The sequence below is a fragment of the Lissotriton helveticus genome, chromosome 5_1, assembly GCF_964261635.1.
Source record: "Lissotriton helveticus chromosome 5_1, aLisHel1.1, whole genome shotgun sequence".
NCBI lineage: Eukaryota > Metazoa > Chordata > Amphibia > Caudata > Salamandridae > Lissotriton > Lissotriton helveticus.
In genome coordinates, this window is record NC_136065.1 from 60138984 (window position 1) to 60158960 (window position 19977).

Below are 19977 nucleotides of genomic sequence, written 5' to 3' on the forward strand. Positions count from 1 at the left end.
TATGCTTTCTCCCTGTAGTTCAAACACACTAAGGGGCATATTATCAACACAGGCGATAAAATTATCGCTGCTTTTATCGGCAGAAAACTGCCGCAAAAGCGGCTTTAGCAGCAGTTTTCTGCCGCAAAAGCGGCTTTTGCGGCAGTTTTCTGCCGATAAAAGCAGCGATAATTTTATCGCCTGTGTTGATAATAGGCCCCTATGTTATTTACATTTCTTTGCTGTTTCAATCATTCCTTTTCTGTCACTTCTTCTTTTCTGCTTTCTGTTTTTTCTCTCTGTTATTCCACATGTTTTAACCTTAGTCACTATCATACATCTTGTTTTATTCCTTTGTACTTTCGCTCACTTTTTTCTTAACACTTTCCCTCAGGATTGTTCTTTTAGTCCGGTTCTATCCCTACCTCTCATTCCACATCCTTTACTGTTTTTCTTCTTAATTTGAACATTCACTCACATTCTCTAAGAAACTCTTGTTTATTATTCTTTTACAATTTGCACTTCAGCCGCTGGATGGTAGGTAGGATTTGTAAAGTGTGCCCAGGATCACACAGTGTGGTCATGCAGCAGTTTAATTGTCTACTGGACCAATAAAACTAACATTGTCCAGTATACCAATCAAAATTGCTCTCCAAAGACACCAGGCAAAGCAGACGCTCCCTCAAACAGATCACCAAGCGCAATTTACCCTACTTACAGCCTAGCCTGTTCTCTGTCGAGACTTTAGCAATCTTTAGAGCACAAGATAAGATCTTTTCACATGGAAGAGTCAGACGTATTGCAACACTACTTAAGAAACAAGCATTGGCATAGACAATAGGTCTCGCCTTTGGGACCTTATACGTGTTTAGCCATGCAACAGTTGATGTTGCTGCACCAAGGATATTATGCTGCATAACTAAATACTTAGAAGGTCCCAAAGGCGAGACCTATTGGCTATGCCAATGCTTGTTTTTCTTTCACTTCCTTATCTATTTTGTTTTTCACAATTATACCCTCTTACATCTTTTCTTTGGTAAATAGATCTATTAAACAGTATCTCTGTGTTACTCCCTCTAGCTGTCTTTCTTTTAACATTACTCTCTGTTTCCTTCCTTTATACTTTCTTTTCTTTTAAAAAAAAAATTCTGGTTCGCTTCCGGTTCGCGTACCGGCGCGCGAACCGGGAAGCGAACCAAAAGAAATAGAGGTTGCCAGAGTGCTAAACATTCTAGCAATTTTTTATAAAGGGGAGGTAGTTCTGATAAGAACTTTTTTTTATTGTTTTTGTTGTTTTATATTTTTTTTATTAATTTTCTGAACATTTTTTTACTTTTTTTGTATTTTTTAAACGGTTTTATTTATTTTTTGGTTTTTTTGGGGGGGGGAAACAAAAATGATTCATTATAAAGGGCTCAACAAGAGCAACAAAAAAAAAAGATAATTTATTTTCTGGGGCGTTTTGGACATTTGTGATTGTCAATAGCTGTATTGATTAAATTGATGCTACTCTCCCTGTAGCAAATCAATTGGCCACAATAAATGCATACATGCTTCACTTCCCCAAACTTCAGCTGGATATTTGGAACCATCTCCCTCGCCTCTGGTCCCGTCACTGCCTCTTGATTTGAAGTACTGGCCACAGGACGGGGGTTATCCTGCAGGTCACGTACCTGTGCAGCGCTATAATTGATAGGGTGCCACCTGTCCATATGGCGATGCATGGTATAATTGCCATAGCTATATTTTGTATCTGTCCCTCTGGACAGATCTTTTTTGCAGATAAGGCAAGTAACATAGCGGGCATTTACTTTCTTTTGGCCCCGGGGATATTTGAAAAATTGCCAAATGAAATTTTCTTTGACACTGGACCTCCTAGGCTCCTCAGGCAAAAACTGCCTCTCGCTTCCTCCTCTTCCTCTTCTTCCTGTTCTTCCTCCTCTTGCTGAACTATAACCTGAGGAGGTGGTCCTTTCTTCCTAGGAGGTGGTGGTGGTGGTGGGGGTGCACCAGCTGCAGCTACAAGACTTGCCATTGCTAAGTAATGATAAAAGGTCTTCCTCTCACAAAGTTGAAAGTCAGAGTGAGGACACAAGGAGGGGTTTTCATCATTTGGGACAAAAAATAGTTCTAAACCAATGAAAAGTGTTATTTTTAGGTCACATGACCTAGTCTTACATCATTAGGAAACCAAAAGTAAAATGAACCAATGAAAAGTGTTATTAGCAAGTCACATGACCTCTTATGCTTACGTTACGCGCTTCGCGCCGCGCCCCGGATCGCTTCCGGGAAGCTGCGTTTCGCGCCTTGCTTCGCGGACCGGAGCGCTTCCGGGTGCGCTAACGCGGTGCGTCATATGACGCATTACGCGACAACGCGATACGTCGCGCTTACGCGACGCGTCACGATGTTGTTTTCTAATGCGGTAGTTGCGCAAACGGAACGTTTACCGGTTCGCGGACCGAGTCGCGGCACCAAATTGAGCTAACGGGAAGCTCACCGGTTCGCGTACCGGGAGCGAAACAAAAAAAATAATTAAAACAAATACATTAAAAAAATTTATTAAAAACATATAAAATATATTTTTCGATTTAAAGAAGAATACATTTAAAAGGTTTTGATATTTGCTATTAAAAAAACATTGAAATTCACTGAAAAAACCATAGGTTATAGACCATATATAGTTAGGAATTAGCATTTACAAAACCTTGAAAATTCACTGAAAAAACCATAGGTTATAGACCATATATAGTTAGTAATTAGCATTTACAAAACCTTGAAAATTCACTGAAAAAACCATAGGTTAGAGACCATATATAGTTAGCTGGACATTTTATTGACATAAAACCAATGAAATTCCATATATAGTTAGTTGCACTAACTATATATCGCGCACCCGCAATCCACTGCTGATGATGTCACATATTACATCATTCATGACATGGTCAGTGACATCACTGATGACATCACTGATGACATCTCAAATGACATCACTGATGACATCACTGATGACATCTCAATTGACATCACTGATCACAACACTGATGATATCATTCATGTGATAATACGATGCATGTCTTCACACTCTAATATTACCTTTGATACACCCAGTGTTAAACACAGACAACCATTCTTGAAGTCATTGACACACCAATACCAGTTACTACATATGCACACACTGATTCCAAGGTCTATACACACATCCACTCATTTACCCATAGAATTACTCATACATATAGTCACTCATCAATACAACACTATCACCTGCACTCAAACACCTATACAGACACTCACATTCTGCCACTCATCCATTGAGTTACTCACACATCTAGTCAGTCATGCAAAGATTCAATCACACTTCCATTTCCTCAACTATACAGTTATACACAAAACACCTTACTTATTCAAACATATACTAACATATACTTACTTTGGTATACAATTACTGATACAAGTACACAATCAATGATCCATACAGCCACTTGCACAATTAGTGGCTCTTATGTATAGTCATTTATATATGCCAGCTACCTACACACACACTCAGTCTCCCATACAAATACTCGGGCAACCAATCAATAACACATATAGCCTGTCGTATAGCTATTGATCAACACATGCAGTAGCTTACACACCAGACAAACTGTTGCCCACATTCAGACAGTTTAGTCACTAACCCATTCAATCAGTAAGACACATTTAATCAATCAATCATACAGTCAGTCATGCACCTACTGAATCATTCATCCAGACACTTATATATCCTCTCATTCTTCAATATGTAAAACATATTTAAACTTTACAGAAACACACAGTCACTGGATGATGTCATCAGTGATGTCATCAGTGATGTCATTTGAGATGTCATCAGTGATGTCATCAGTGATGTCACTGACCATGTCATGAATGATGTAATATGTGACATCATCAGCAGTGGATTGCGGGTGCGCGATATATAGTTAGTGCAACTAACTTTATATGGAATTTCATTGGTTTTATGTCAATAAAATGCCCAGCTAACTATATATGGTCTCTAACCTATGTTTTTTTTAGTGTATTTTCAAGGTTTTGTAAATGCTAATTACTAACTATATATGGTCTATAACCTATGGTTTTTTCAGTGAATATATATATATACAAACATATATTTAATGTTTTAATAATGTACTTTTACAATGTATATGACTTTACCACACATGCATTTGCGTTATAATGGCATGCGTGATAAAGACATATTCGTTGTAAAAGTTTTAGAAATGATGGCTTTGCGGAGTAATAGTCCCGCGTCATAAAAATTGTGGAGTGATGGTATGCGGGATGTTGTTTTGCGGAATATCATCACATATTCGTTTCCTGCTGTTCCTATTTTTTTATGACCCACACCGACGCTCTTCGGCAAACCTAGCCCTGAACCCTAAAAATACCCCTGTACCCCAAAACCCAAACCTAGCCCTGACCCCTAAAATACCCCTGTACCCCAAAACCCAAACCTAGCCCTGAACCCTAAAAATACCTCTGTACCCCAAAACCCAAACCTATCCCTGAACCCTAAAATACCCCTGTACCCCAAAACCCAAACCTACCCTGAACAAACTTACCCCTGAACCCTAAAAATAAACCTGTACCCCAAGCAGGGGGAGAATTTTCCATAGCATACGAAGTAGCATCATACAGACAGTTTTGTCTACAAAGCCATTTAGCTGAAGATTGGAATCGAACATCACTCCAAGGTTACGGGCAGAATCCACCGCCACAACCTTCCCCAATGAGGAGGTCGGCCAAAGATCAACCGGTAAAGCGCGTGGGACGCGGTTCGATGAGCAATGGAGAACCTCCGTCTTGGAGCTGTTAAATTGAAGCGAGTTGTTCCTCAGCCATTCGGACGTGGCCATCATACAGCGTTGGAAAGTATCTGTGGACACCGCATATTTGCCTTCCAAGGAAAATATGAGCTGGGTGTCATCAACGTAATTGATCACTGAGATGCCAAAGGCTTTGATCAATTTAACTAGAGGACACAGATATAGGTTCAACAGTATGGGGCTAATCGCGGACCCTTGCGGGACGCCTTGTCCCACTCTCCTAATACCTGATCGGAAAGATGGCAGGGCCACCACCTGATGCCTGTTCTGAAGATATGAAATCAACCAATTCCTTGCCAAACCAGCTATCCCAGCCTCCTCCAACCTGTTGACAAGGATGGAGTGGCTGACCGTGTCGAACTCGGCCGATAGGTCGAGCAGCACTAAAAAGGCTGCTCGACTGTCATCGACCCGTGATCGAAGTTTGTCCAACACGACCACCAGTGGCGACTCCGTGCCATGAACTGGCCGGAAGCCGAACTGGGCCATCTCCAAATAGTTGTTACTTTCCAAAAAGTCGAAGAGGGATCGGGTGACCAGTTTTTCCATGATCTTCACTAGAAAAGGGAGCAAGGATATTGGTCGATAATGCGACAGACAGATGGGGTCTAGCGTTGGCTTTTTTAGGAGAGGGGAGACCACCGCCAACTTCCAGCTGTCGGGGACCGTAGCTGATTTAAAGGACTGAAGACAGATGGAGTGTAGAGGGGAAAAAAGTTCATCCTGAAATAATTTCCAATAACTGTGGGGCAGTGGATCCAGCGGGGAACCAGAGTTCACTCCGTTTGCTAGCTTGCAGAACTCGTCCAGTGAGGGAAGGGGGAAAGACTCCAGCCGTGAGCGGGAAGTATGCTCATGCACCTCAACGGGGGCAGGGGAGGGTGGGCGGGCCATCACAGGCTGTGGAACGTAAATGCCTGCGGGAGCAAGGGCATTTAAAATGTCTGCAATTTTATCCTCAAACGCTCCCGCTAAGGAGTCACAGAGCGATTGTGAGGCTGGGATATTATACGCCGCACACTCGGGCTTAGAGAGGTCATTTACTATTTTAAATAAGGACTGTGATTTATTCGTTGCCTGTGTCAACGTGGCCTCAAAATATTTTGCCTTGGCACTTTTGATTTGGGTTTTATATTCAAGCAATGCAATTTTATATAGTGACTTAGCATTCTCGGAGTATGACCTCCTCCACACTCTTTCCGCCTGCTTACACTGGAGTTTCAAATGAAATAGGTCGGAAGAATACCAGGGCTTTGCAGGTTGGCGCTTGGACTTAGGTTTCCGTAACGGGACCAATATGTCCAGAGAGCTGATGATTTGCTGGCGCAAGCTAGAATACCTTGCTTCAGCATTTTCCATCAGATGGAAAGTCCCGGGGAGGAGGGATGGAAGTTCCGAGTAGTGTAAGAGCTTTGACCACTGTCTCTTCGCAGTAGACTTCACTCCATTTTTGCCGAGGGACTCTACAGGAAGGTAGAGGGAAAAACAAACCAATGCATGGTCTGTCCAGCATTGAAAAATTATCTCCCCGACTACCACCCGAGAGGCTTCAGCGAAGATTAAGTCCAATACGTGGCCCTTCGTGTGGGTCTGGGACAGCACCAGCTGTTGCATCTGAATGTTGCCACATGCCTGGCACAGATCTCTATATGCTGTACCCAGAGACCCATCAGGCCATAGATTGAAGTCCCCGAGAACAATGAGTCTCGCATGCGAATTAGAGAGGTCATATATTAAATCTACCAGGTCTGGTAGTTTAGACGGTGCGGAGCCCGGTGGTCTGTAACAGAGCAGTCCGGACTGTACAACTCCTTTATGTCCTTTCATTGAGAAACCCAGGAGTTCAAACCCCTGGACCGCTTTAACCTCGAATAGAGAAAGCGCCAATGAATCTCTAAAAATCAGCCCAATTCCTCCCCCTCTACCCTCAACCCTCGGGCGATGCATGATTTTATATCCCCCTGGGCAGGCCAGACCCAGTTCCACATTGCTGTCTGCTCGTGTCCATGTCTCAGTTAAAAAAAGCACATCCAAAGCATGGCGGTCAATGAGGAGTGCTATTTCATCGTGATGTTTACAAAGTGAGCGGACATTGAGCGGACATTGAGCAGGCCACAGGACAATGCGTCTGATGTTCCCAAGTTGGTGCTTGACACTTGGCTGGCCAGGGGTTGTAGCTGTATTAACTCAGACCTGGAGTATGTAACAGGTACTGAGGGGGCGCAGACAGCGTGACTGGCACTGGGCACGACCGGAGAGCGAACGGGCGCAAACGGGCTTACCTCTGGCGCACCTCCGGCGCGCCCGCTGCGCGTCACCGCTCCGCGCTTGAGGGTAGCACATCTTATATGGCCGTTAAGCGCGGGATTCCTGCCAGGCCGATCTCTGGCCCCACACCCAAGATGGCGCCCGTAATTCGGCACCTCCTGGCTATCCACACCCAAGATGGCGGCGCGAGCACCGCAATGCGCTTTCCAGGGGATCCTGAGTTCTAAATCTCGCAAAGTGCGAGTGATGGCACAATTATAATGCAGGTAAGCCCTGAATATAACCCCAGGCGAAATTTCCAGCGCGAGAGGATACTGCATTCTAATCGCGCAGCGCAATAGAGCACGTGAAGCTAAGTGATTTAAAAATAAGGCGTTTTAAAAGAGGCAGCACGAGAGCAACAGCAGCAGCTGCGCGAGCGTGTGGTATCAAGTTGAAGTGATGGTATGCGGAAAGAAAGTTGCGGAATAATGGGTGATTACCGTGGGAAATAATCATTCAAGACTCACACAATTCTAATTGTTAGACGGTCGCCGATGGCCCTCAAGCGGGGGCACACGTGAATGAGCGTGTCACATTACACACATTCTATTTCATACCCAGACAACGTCGGGGGGAGCTGCTAGTCGTTAGATAAACAAACACATTTTCTTCTGAGGCCATACACCTAATCCTATCTTTTTTTACACCATCTGTACTAATTTCCAGAATGTTTTCATATCTTTCGCCGATAACATTCTAACATTTCATGCTAATTTGTTCTAATGATATTCATTTTTCTTTTCCTTTATCAGATCTGAATATTAATTTATCTTGTGCAAGATTTCCCCACCTCATGACAATCTAAGACTTCCTTTTTATGTCTTCATATCTGTGTGCTCTTTCAGTGCCGGACACTGTGAATCAATTCAATTCAATTCAAAGAATCTTTATTCGGTGATTAAAAAACACCATAAAAGCACACATATATATACATAGATAAAAAGTCATTAAACATTATTCAAGATCCTATACACAGTAATAGTAAAAATGGAAAAACCGACAGGCAAGTCCAAGAAAAATAGAAAATCCAAGACATTTCATTCCTCTCCCCTTGTTAGCCTTAAGCGGGTCGCTACCTTAATAAAATTCATAATACAGCACAAAGTTAGAGGGTCCGAGGCTTTTTGTAAAAAGACTAATGCCTCCCTGGCATGTTCATGTTGGGCTTTTTTTAAAAATATTTACAAGAAATCTGCGCCTGGGCATAGAGAAATAAGGACAGAGCAAAACAAGGTGAAGGGAGTCCTGCGGAGACCTGTTGTCGCAGCCGCAGGGTCCCTTCTGCTCAATTGATGTGGTGAAACCTGCTGGTGAAGCCAACATAAATGGGAGTAAGTTCAGTCTGAAACGACACATTAGGAATCTATCCTGTGCGTTGTGCATAAGGTACAGATAAGGCTCCATACCCTCCACACTCTTCACCAGGTTATGGGCCCTCACTGTCTTTTTAGCTCCTTCAGCCTCAGCTCTGCATTGGCTTTTCCGCTCTAGGAAAATATCCCCTACTTGTTTCTTGTGCTGGGCTAAAATTGTTGCAGGGTTCGTGAAGAGGTTTCCGAAACCTAATTCCTCAAGGGTGCTCTTTACGTATTTGAGCCAGGGAATGCGCATACATTTAGCCCTCTCCAAACAGTCCAAAAGAATTTCTCTGCTGAGAGACGCATCAGGGTTAACCCAAATTTTTAACCAGGCCACAATTGGCCTAAGTTTTACCAGGTCATCCAAGTATGGCCTCCCTAACTCCCTGTGTGCTATGATTCCAGCGGTACTGGATGGTGCCCTCAGGATAGATTTCAAATATTTATTTTCTTCCTGTTGAATTCTAGTGATGTTCACAAAGCCCCATACTTCTGCCCCATAGATTACTTTGGAGCATGATACGGAGCTATACAAGTTCATCACCTGTTCCGGGCTCCATCTACCTAGCCTTCTGCCATAGCTAGCTATTGCCCCATTGGAGGCAATCATTTTACTACAACGTTCCGCCACCAGGGAATTAAACTGCAAGGCGCCGTCAAAAGTTACTCCAAGATAAGAAAACGTTTTAACCTCTTCTAAAATATGGCTGCCTATTGTATAAGTAAATTTAGAGGAAGTTTTTTTACCAGCCAGGAGCACATACGATTTGCCCAGGTTAACAAAAAGATCTAAGGCACCCATGAACTTAACAAAACCGTCTATCAAGATTTTTAGGCTCCGGGGTGTGCGTGCAATCAGGACCGCGCCATCTGCGTAAAGCAGAACAGGAATGTGACGCGACCCCACCCTTGGTGAGTCTGCCTTTAAACCCAACAGAAACTGCTCCAAATTATTGATATAAAGGGAAAACAAAAAAGGGGCAAGAATGCAACCTTGTCGGACTCCGCTCCTACAGGGAAAAGAGTCGGACAATCCCCCCTCCCTATTAAATCGGACCTTGGCTGTGAATCAAACCAAGGCAGACATTTTACCATTAAGACTCCCGTCTTAGAATCATTACATTACACTTCTTAACTATCGGTGTCAAAGAGTTTACCATCTCTGATATAATCCGATTATTCCAAATCTGAACGTGCTCATCATTTTCCGGACTCCCTGGGTGGTTTGATAGTGCGTCAACACTCCAACATACCTATCATATGTCCGCCTTGTCCTATGTCCAGGGAATGGATTTTCAATGGCATCACAGTTTGCCTTTGCAGAAGGTCAAGACAAAGCTATTAACACCCAGTGGTCACTCCCGCTAATGCTCACCACATAACACCTAGCAAAGTTCAAAGAATCGATATTGAATACATGTGTATTCTACTGGACACTTTTGATTTTCATGTATAAATGTTTGGGACGCAGGGGTGTCACCCCTAAAAACCGACATTTAAACGTACAAAATCAGCCCCCGCGAGACACTTTAAGAGGACTGTGTCATTATTTGTAATTGACACATTGGAATATTGCCTGTGGGATCTTATAGGTTTGAGACTTTCCATTTGGTTTTTATCAACCGAGGCCGGGGTAAGCCTCGGGTTAAAATCACCCTGGATAACTCTAGGCAAAGATATGAACTGACCTCCCAAAGTCGACAAATCTTTGCTGAGCATCTGCATTTGTTTAGCATTATAACTATGCAAGCCGAGGGTCACCTGCACATAAACAAAGTATTAATAGCAGAAGAGCCTTTGTACAAATCTACGAGGCACACTGGCACCCTATCACAATGAGTCGTAATTATACTGGCCTCTTTGCAAACTTTGTCGAAATTAACTTTAGAGGGTCTGGCCCTATTTTACTTGTATCTTTCTTGAATTGTATAGAATCATTTAGTGTCAGGTTTTTACCAGTCAACCCGGTGTCTTGTAACAATTTCCCTTTCATCGCACACCTTTGTGACGTCAACTGTTTTTAAAAACTAGTTTACCCCATGTATGTTCCAAGAGCAAACATTCAGGTTTTCTGGTGTACGGACACCTAATCCACACAGGCCAGCCACAAATACATTAATCCTCCTGGATGGAACTTAAACGTGTGGAACGGTTATCAGCAAATTGGGTTCTCTCTTGTGTTTCTATTCTTTTTTTGCTGGTTCTGTTCGTTCGAAGTTGGTTGCATCCCACAGATTTCTTTCGAGGTAATTCAGCCTCAACACTCAAGGCTGAGCATATTAAAAGCTCCCTCGGCCCAGCGTGATGTTTTTTAGTGTTTTTGCCAAAGGTTCTTCAACCACCTGATCTCAGAGGAGTCTTAAACCTATTCTGCTAAGCTCCCGACTCAGCATCTCAATCAAGGTTACAATCAAGAGGGAATAAAGACAGACTTTGGTGACATCCTTGGCACACTTCCTTTTCTGAAAGGCCACTTGCATTATATCCCTTGATGAGATATTGCTTGGGGGAGGGGCAGTTCTAAAACCCCCACAACAGGATAGACCTATTCAAGGGATTCTATTTGTCGGGTTGTTTCCTTCTTTTCTGATATCTAGATAGATATAAATATCTTTCTGTTCTAAACACTGGGGTTTAGGCCCCCTTTGGATTTTCTTTAGGATACATTCTATTTATAGGGTTCTCCCAAGAACCACCTCCTCGTTCCTCCGTACCCAAGGGGACTTTTACACATGATGGAGACATTAGCTACCTTGCTATAATCTCTACATTCCTTTTGTGATTTCCCTTCATGCCCTCTGGCTGGTTCCTTTGTAAATCGCAGCCCTTTAGCCCCTGATACCTGTAACTAACCATGTAACTCCTCTCTGCTTCTAAACCTCCATCTGCAGGATTACTACTGATGGGTTTCATCAACTTTACAACATTCCCTTTGGGACTTTCGACGCATTTTCATCTTTTCATACGCTTTCCATGCTCACGATAACTCAGGTGTCCGTTAAAAACATATGGCTTACATCTTCTTCTACCTACACTGGACACCTTGTAACATAAACGGACAAGGACCCCCCCCCTTCACATTTTCATTCACACCATCAGCAGCCCCGCCCTCTGGGCTCTGTATCGATCTATTTAAGGCAGGCACTCGTGAGTTGATCGATTTCAGTTCCTGGGGTGTTTCTTTTAATGAGCCAGTCTGCTGTTTCAAATTGTCTTTTGCCAATACCGTTGCTTCAAGGATGCTGTGAAGAGTTCTTTGCACCAAGAGGAGGACGTCTAACATAAGCGATGGACTGAAGCCGAAGTCTCTCTGCTCGAAGCTAGGAGGAGACTCTGTTGCTCAACAATCTTTGAAGAGTTCTCATTCGTTGCAGTATTACCTCTCACCTGCAGCCGCTAATACTCTCCGTTACTTTATGAAGGGAGTCTCCCAGGAAGGCCCCTCCCTCACCACCAGAAGCGTGGACGCTTCCACTCTGCCAAGGAAAGAGGCTCATCGGGGCGGCTGAGAAGAAAATGGCGAGGAAGATAATCGAAGTTCTGCAAAACCACCCCGGAGACTTCCATCCTACTTGGGATCCAGAATCCCTTTTGATGGCAAAGTCAACTGTGGTGATGGAGACCGATCCGCAGCCTGCAGCATAGAAGTGGGCCAAATGCGATGCAGCGAGCGAAACAACATTTGTTTTATTTATTTATATGTTTACTTACCTGTAATCGGCTGAAATCCATAGTTTACTACCCCCCACCAGGCAGAGAGGGGTGCAAGGCAAAGGGGGAGATGGGTGCAAAGTAGAGGGGGAGATGGTTGCAAGGCAGAGGGGGAGAAGGGTGCAAGGTGGAGATGGGTGCAAGGCAGAGGGGGAGAAGGGTGCAAGGCGGAGAAAGGTGCAAGGTGGAAGTGGAGCAGGGTAGAATGTGAGAGGGGAGAAGGGTGCAAGGCAGATGTGGAGAAGGGTGCAAAAATTTTGTTTGAGAAAGAAAGGTATGAAAAATAAGGAAGTAAGAGATAGGTGAGAAGAAACATAGAGAGAGGAACAATCCGTCAATTTACCCCACACAGGAGGTGCTGAAAAGCATCGTTGCGGAACCAAGGGAACATAAAGGTAAAAGGGAAGCACCGTAAGAAATGTCTTGGGCAATGCTCTTGTCCACCAGTCAATAGCAGGCGAAGAAGCACCCAGTCCGCAGCGTCCCTGCAAAGGTGCACAAATCCGGAGTCCCCAAGGGAGCATACAGATGCATATGGAAGCTGTGTCCCCCTGTTCCACAAGCAATGTGCGCTGCAATCAAAAGTGGGGAACGAAACAACCCCTCCCAACAACCCCTAATCTCCCCAACCCCCTCCCTTCCCCCCAGTGGTGGCGATCAACAATCAAACATCACATCCACATTCGCGACGGCGGTCAGACTTGGAAGAGGTGTAGTGCTCGGAGTGCCGAAGGGCAAACAGCGGAAGGCAGGCCACTGGACAGGAACCTGACCAGTGGTCCCCACCGGAACATGACATTTTTAAAGTTTCCCAGAAAAATATCAGACATTCTCTCCATACTTAGGAGTCGCCACAACCTTGCATGCCACAGTGAGATAGCCGGCGCTGACGGGCTTTTCCAAGCGGCCGCCAGGGTCAACTTAGCCGCCCCCAAGCACAGCCACATAATGCGTTTATCAGCTCTGGATTGGTATTCCAACATCGGGTCTCTGAGCCCCAGCAGGACAAACTCTATCGAGTCTGGAATCGGGTATCCCAGCACATCTTTGATGTGAGACAGGATCTCAGCCCAGTAGGGCTGGATGAAGGGGCAGTCCCACCAAATATGTCGGAAGTCGCCCAGCATACCGCAGCCCCTCCAGCACCTGTCCGAGGTGGCCGGGAAGATCCGATGCAGCTTAGATGGGTAGAGGTACCAGTCATACATGATCTTTAAGTGTGCCTCTCTAAGGTCAATCGAATGATTATGTGTTGCTATGTCCCTCCAAAGGCCCCTCCATTCTTCATCAGTGATGTCCCTACCTAATGCAGTTTCCCAGTGGTCCATGTACCGGGGGCGGGGAGATATCGCGGTGTCCAGCAACAACCCATAAAGGAAGGAGATCGTCCCCTTCATAGTAGATGTACGGAGAATAAAAGCCTCAAACTTTGTCAGCGGTCTAGTAGCAGCGTCGACCACTCCTGCCGAAGTCGCCCAGTGCAAGAGCTGGAGATGTCGATAGCGTTCAGTGGGGGGGACGTCGTAGTCCCGCATACAATTCTGGAAGGTGAGAGGCGACACACCATGAAACAGATGGGTAAGGGCCCTGCAACCACCCCTCCTCCAGATGTCAAAGGGACCATCGGTCGAGGCCGGGGGAAAGGCCGGATTAAAATGAATTGGGGTAAACGGAGACGGGAAGGTGGTCCACTGGTCGTCGCTACTAACCGTGTCCCAGACTTTTAGAACCGTGCTGGTGGGAGTACTAACATACGCATTCTTGGGGCGGTCAGCCTTGGGTTTCCAAGCCAAATCCCAGACGGACCTTCCAGCTACACTTCGATCCATGTGGAGCCAGTTCTTCTCTGAGAGCTGCTGGGACCATTCCACTAATACCCGTAGTTGTGCAGCTTTATAATACAGGTGCATGTCAGGGAGACCCACCCCCCCATTCATACGCGGGCGGCGCAATAGTGCATAGGAAAGCCGGGCTCGGCCGTTCTGCCACACAAATTTCAACATCATGGTCTGGAGCCGGCGAAAATATGCTAAGTCCACCGGAATGGGCAGCGCCTGAAAGAGGTATAGGAGTTTTGGGAGGAGGACCATCTTAAGCGCGTGAATCCTGCCCAACCAAGAGATGAACTTCGGCTTCCATCTCTCCAGCTCCGCACGGATCGCCGTCATTATCGGCGGGAAATTGGCCTGGAATAATGCACCCAAGGTACAGGTCAATCTCACCCCCAGATACAGCAAGGAGGAGGTCGACCACGACAGCGGAGTAATCGCTCGGACCTGTCGTACATCCTCGGGAGAAAGAGTGAGGTTCAAGACATATGATTTGGAGAGGTTAACCTTGAAGCCCGCCGCCTCTTCGAAGGCTGGGAGCAGTGTGTGGACATGTGGCAGAGACAGCGCGGGGTCTCTGACCGAGAGTAACACATCATCTGCGAAGAGCGTGATCTTGTGGTCCTCGCCAGAGAAGGGGATGCGCAGGATGTGTTCGTCCCTCCGGATCACAAGCGCCAGCGGTTCAATACTGAGAGCGAAGAGGAGAGGGGAGAGAGGACAGCCCTGCCGCGTTCCACGCGAGTGGCGGAAGCACCCGGATCTATGGCCATTAACCATCACCCTAGAGGTGGGGTTGCTGTAATTAGCCTCAACCATTCTAATGAAATGGGGTGAAAACCCGAAGGCCTCCAGCGTGCGGTGGAGAAAGCCCCAATCAACACGGTCGAAGGCCTTCTCCGCGTCAAGCCCCACTAAAACTGCCGGTATATGAAATCTATTAGCCTTTTCAATCAAGTGGAGGACACGCCTCAGGTTGTCATGTGTTTGTCTGCCCTTTATGAAACCTGATTGGTCCGGATGTATAAGGACCGGCATTAAGTCCTGCAGTCTACGAGCTAGAATAGACGAGTACAGCTTGGCATCTAAATTGAGGAGTGCTATCGGGCGATAGGACGCGCACTCAGAATGGTCTTTCCCCGGTTTGGGGATGACAGTAATCAGGGCCTCGGCCATAGTCTCCGAGGTGCTCCCCTCGGATGCCATGGCGTTGAAGAGGGAGACCAGGTAATCACAGAGGTCCGACGCAAACGTCTTGTAAAACAAGGCCGTGTAGCCGTCAGGACCCGGGGCCTTGTGGAGTTTCAAAGCCCCGATGGCGTCTAACACCTCTTCCCTAGTAATGGGGGAGGACAGCAAGTCATTCCCTTCCTTGGACACTTGAGGGATCGGGAGACCCTCCAGGAAAGCAGACTGTGCTTCCGGGGCAAGAGTGTCGCTGGAATAGAGATCCGCGTAAAAGCGGCCGAAAAGAGCTGCCTTGTCTGCGTCCTTGTGCTGTACGGTACCGGCGTGGTCTCGTATGCCCCCAATATAGTCTTTCTCCCGTTTATCCCGTAGTTGCCGGGCCAGGTGGCGTCCCACCTTGTTCCCCTGGGAGTAAGAGATGCGCCGGAGCCGAAGGAGGGTAAACTCAGCGCGATTGTTATAATGGGCTCTTAATTTTCCCCTCACCGCCGTCAGCGGTCGCAGGGTCACTCTAGAGGGGTTAGACTTGTGCGCTTGTTCAAGGTGTGCCAATTCCGCCTCCAGATCCTCCCTCTCCTTCCTCCGTAATTTATTGAGGTTCGCATTAAGGGCGAGGCAGGTGCCCCGTACCGTGGCCTTACACGCATCCCAGGTGACATATACCGAGGTGTCGGAAGGAGGGTTAAGGGCCATAAACTCCCCTATAGCTCTCCGCAGTTCTCTACAGGACGTCTCATCACGCACCAGCGCTGCCGGGAAGTACCATTTCCTCCACCCGTCTCCCCCCGCCTGCCAAAGCAGCCCTAAAACCACCAGGCTATGATCTGATACAGAGAGTGGGAAGACACTGGACAGACGGATATCCCCCCTAAGGGCCTGGCTGACAAAGATATGGTCTATGTGAGAGTAAGAGCGATGGACATTTGAAAAGAATGTGTAGTCCTTGGAATGTGGGTGTAAGAACCGCCAGCTGTCAACTAACCCCAGATCACCTATCTGTCTTTGTGTTTCAGCAGAGAAGATCCCAGAGTCCGCCCTACGGGACCCCGAGCAATCCATGTTTCCATCCCACACCATGTTGAAGTCCCCTAGTAGGAACAGATGTCCCTCTGCAAAGTCACCCACCTTGCCCAACAATCCCTGCAAAAAACCATTCTGTCCAGCGTTAGGTGCATAAATAACCACAAACGTGCAGAGTCGACCATACAGTGAGCCCTTCACCATCAACCAGCGCCCCTCCTTATCAGTGCACACTCCCAGGGGCTGAAAATGAAGAGACGCCTTGAACATGAGGGCCACCCCCCTATGTTTGGTGGATGCAGATGCTCTGTATATGAGGGGGAACTGTTTGTGTCGGAGTCTAAGTTCATCCCTCCTAGCTAAATGGGTTTCTTGGAGGGCTACCACGTCGAGATGATGGTCGGACAGGTACTTCCAAAGTTTCTGGCGTTTTTGTGGAGAATTGAGACCTTTCACATTCCAGGTACCCACACTAACAGGCATAGTGACGTATTAGAGTCCCGCTCTGTATGACTCTCAATGCGAGCCGGCTACTCTCCCCATCACGTCCCCTAGCACCTCCGACCATCCTCGGTGCAAGCCAAACCCCAAACAACTCCATCCACTCATCCCTCCACCCTCCGCCCCCCCACAGCACCACATCATCAAGGCTCCCAGAGCCAAGCGCATAAGCAGCGTTGGGACACATGACAAAGCAAAAGCAATGGAGCAGAGGCATCAATCGCAAGGGCCAGAGTGTCACCCTCCCGGGAGGATCACCACCCAACCACCCACCCAAATCTACATCCAAGCAATGCACAGTAAGCATAGAGTCCGCAATCAGCCCCAGTATATCGGAGGGGCTTGAACGGAGGCACCTGCAATAGAAGCCAAGGACTATCTCGTCTAGGGAAGATAACACACCACACACAACGCAAACAGACGCCACCACTGTTCCACCCGGCCCAACCCCCACCCCACAAAAGCAACCATAACAGTGAAAAAGGATATGTAAAACAGTAACAGTTAGAACGATACTCATCGTGATGTCAACGAAGCATCCCAGAACAGTGCAGCGCACCATGAAGTCACTGGGAGGGGGGTGAGAGACCGTAATATGATCTCCCATGGCCTCGGTCCGGGGCGTCTTCTCACAAAGTACCTGGAATCCCACGAACCCAAGAACGCGGGCCTCTCCGGCCACTCAGGCCGGCAGCCCATAAGTCAGGCCGCTCCGGAGTTCTGTTGCGAAGGCGGCATCGTTGCTGAGGTGACGGAGGCCACCGCTCCTCCCCGTTCCAACAGGCTAGCTGCTTGATCCGGCCGCCCACGATCCGATGCTGACCCCACTCTGTGCCAAGATGAGGATCGATGACGCCGTCTCGAGGAAGGGCTACCAACCCTCGAAGAAGGGGAATCATCCCCGATACCCAGAAGATCCTTAGCCATCTGTAGCGAGCGTATCTGTGCCAGTTTGTTCTGCCAACGGAAGATTATGCGAAATGGATGGCCCCAGGAGTAGGCGATATTGTGGTCGCGTAGGAAGGCCGTGACCGGTCTGAACTCCCGTCGCTTCTGGAGGGTGGTCGCTGCGAGGTCCTGATAGAGTTGCGGGCGATGATCACGATATTGCAGCGAAGGGGTGTCACGTGCCTTCTTCAGGATTCTTTCTTTGAGCTGAAAGTCATGGACACAAACCAGGATGTCTGGTGGGGGGCCTCCACCCCTGCGCGGCAAGCCAACTCTATGGACCCTGTCCATCTGGATCTCCTGCACCTCCTCGTCGTCCAGGATCTGGCGGAAGAGGCCACGAACGTACCCTCGGAGATCCTCCGCCTCCCCTCCGATCGGGACCGCACGTATGCGGATGTTGTTCCTCCTGGAGCGGTTCTCCAAGTCCTCCGCATGTGCCTGTAGGTCCAGGTTCTGCTCCGTAAGCCTCAACACGTCTTGCTGCAGCTGGTGGACGTCATTCGCCATGTTGAGGTCGTGGTCCTCGAGCGTGGCCACTCGTTCCCCCACCGAGTCCACGTCCCGCCGTACGTCTCTAAGGTCAGAGGCCAACTGTGCTCGGAGGTCTGAGATATCCTCCTTGATGGATTTGAAAAGGTCGGTCATGAATGCTTTAGTGGCCGGTGCCTCATCATCGGAGCATTTAGGCGAGGAGCTAGAACCAGGGGAAGCCGGCTGTTGAGTGCCCTTTGAAGATCCGTCTTTCCCGGCCTTCCCCTTGCGTAGCGCGGTAGTCATGGCGGCCCCTCCGAGAAGACACGTGGAGCACCCGGATCGCACCCCTTCTCCACTAGGTGAATCCAACCAGGGTCGTAGGTGGTATCCCAAGCGGCGGCTCAGGGTGTGCAGCACCGGTGCAGGTCAGCGCCCAGGGAGCTGGCAGTGGAAGTGTCCGGCTCCTGCGTAGAGTCACTGTAGCCCCGAAGGTCGTAAAGGCCAGGCCCCAGCGTAGGTGCAGGGGGGTGGGCAGGGCCCTCTCAGGCTGCAAGAGTGGCAAGGGAACCGCGGGGCTAGGCGATCACACGATACCGCTCGTTATCTGGTTCCAGCCACCGCCGTGGCGCAGCAGGCCTCTCACCGAGGGGGATGGGCGGGGAATCCGCAACAGCGAGGCCCACCCTGGCGGGAGCCAGCCGGAGCCACCATCGCTCTGCCCACGGAGCCCCTCTCGAGTCTACAGACCGCCAATGCGGCACTCACCGCCTCTCCTGCTTGCGCCAGCCCTCTTTGAAACGTCCAATGTCCAGCTAGGCAGAGCGCCACCACTCGGCAAGACCACCACTTGCTCCGGCCTACGTCGCCGTTCGGTTTCGCGGTCCGTTCCGCCTCCAGTCGGGCGCTCGACTACTTCCGTGGTCAGGGCACTCACTCCGTGTACAGCGGCCGCGGAGCGCGGTAGCGCAAAAGTCCAGATGGCTGTGCCGAGTGGGTCCCCCACCAGGCCTCAGACCGCGGCCTCAATTAGAAGGGCGGCCGCCCTTGGCTCCAAGAAGTCGCCGGAATTAGGCTCCTCCCCTCGGGGGGGCCGAGGGACCCGGTGAAAGTCCGCCTCTCCGCGCCACCGCTCGGTGCCGCGGGATCCAGCGAACCACTTCGGTGCCTCCTTCCCCCGCCGCTGCTCAGGGGGTCCCGAGGTGCCCTCAGGCGCCGTCCGCTCCCCGAGGCCCCTCGGTCTCGGTCACCGCTCCTGACACCGGAGCCGTCGGAACCACCGCTATGCCTCCGGGACCCTTCACCGTTAGTAGTTAGCCCAGCGCAGGTCTGCCCAGGCGATTAGGGCCCAGAGAGAGCACCGGGGCCGTGCTTTACAATGCTTTACAGGGCCCGGGGCCGGAGAGGACCGAAAACACGTCGTACACCGCCGCCATCTTGGCCACGCCCCCCTGTCAACATTTTTTACAGACCCCTATACAAACAACTATGCTGGGCCCCATGTCCCAAGAGCCTGTTCTGAACTGTTAAAATAAAGTGTTATGGGAAAGAGAAAACGCAGTAGCTCTAGTCTACGCCACCAACTAATGATTTCAAATGCATCAGCTGACATGAAGAACACAAAATGCTAGCTTGGAAACCTATGCATAGATTTTATAGCACAAGCACCGGTGCTGTCAAAGCGCAGGGTCTGAGGAAAAGAGTCCCTTTGGCAGTCCTAAGCATTAGTGCTTTCAGTGGGATGAAAAGTTCACGAGCCCACAGAGAGTGGGGTGGCGTTAGTCGTTTATAGCGCAG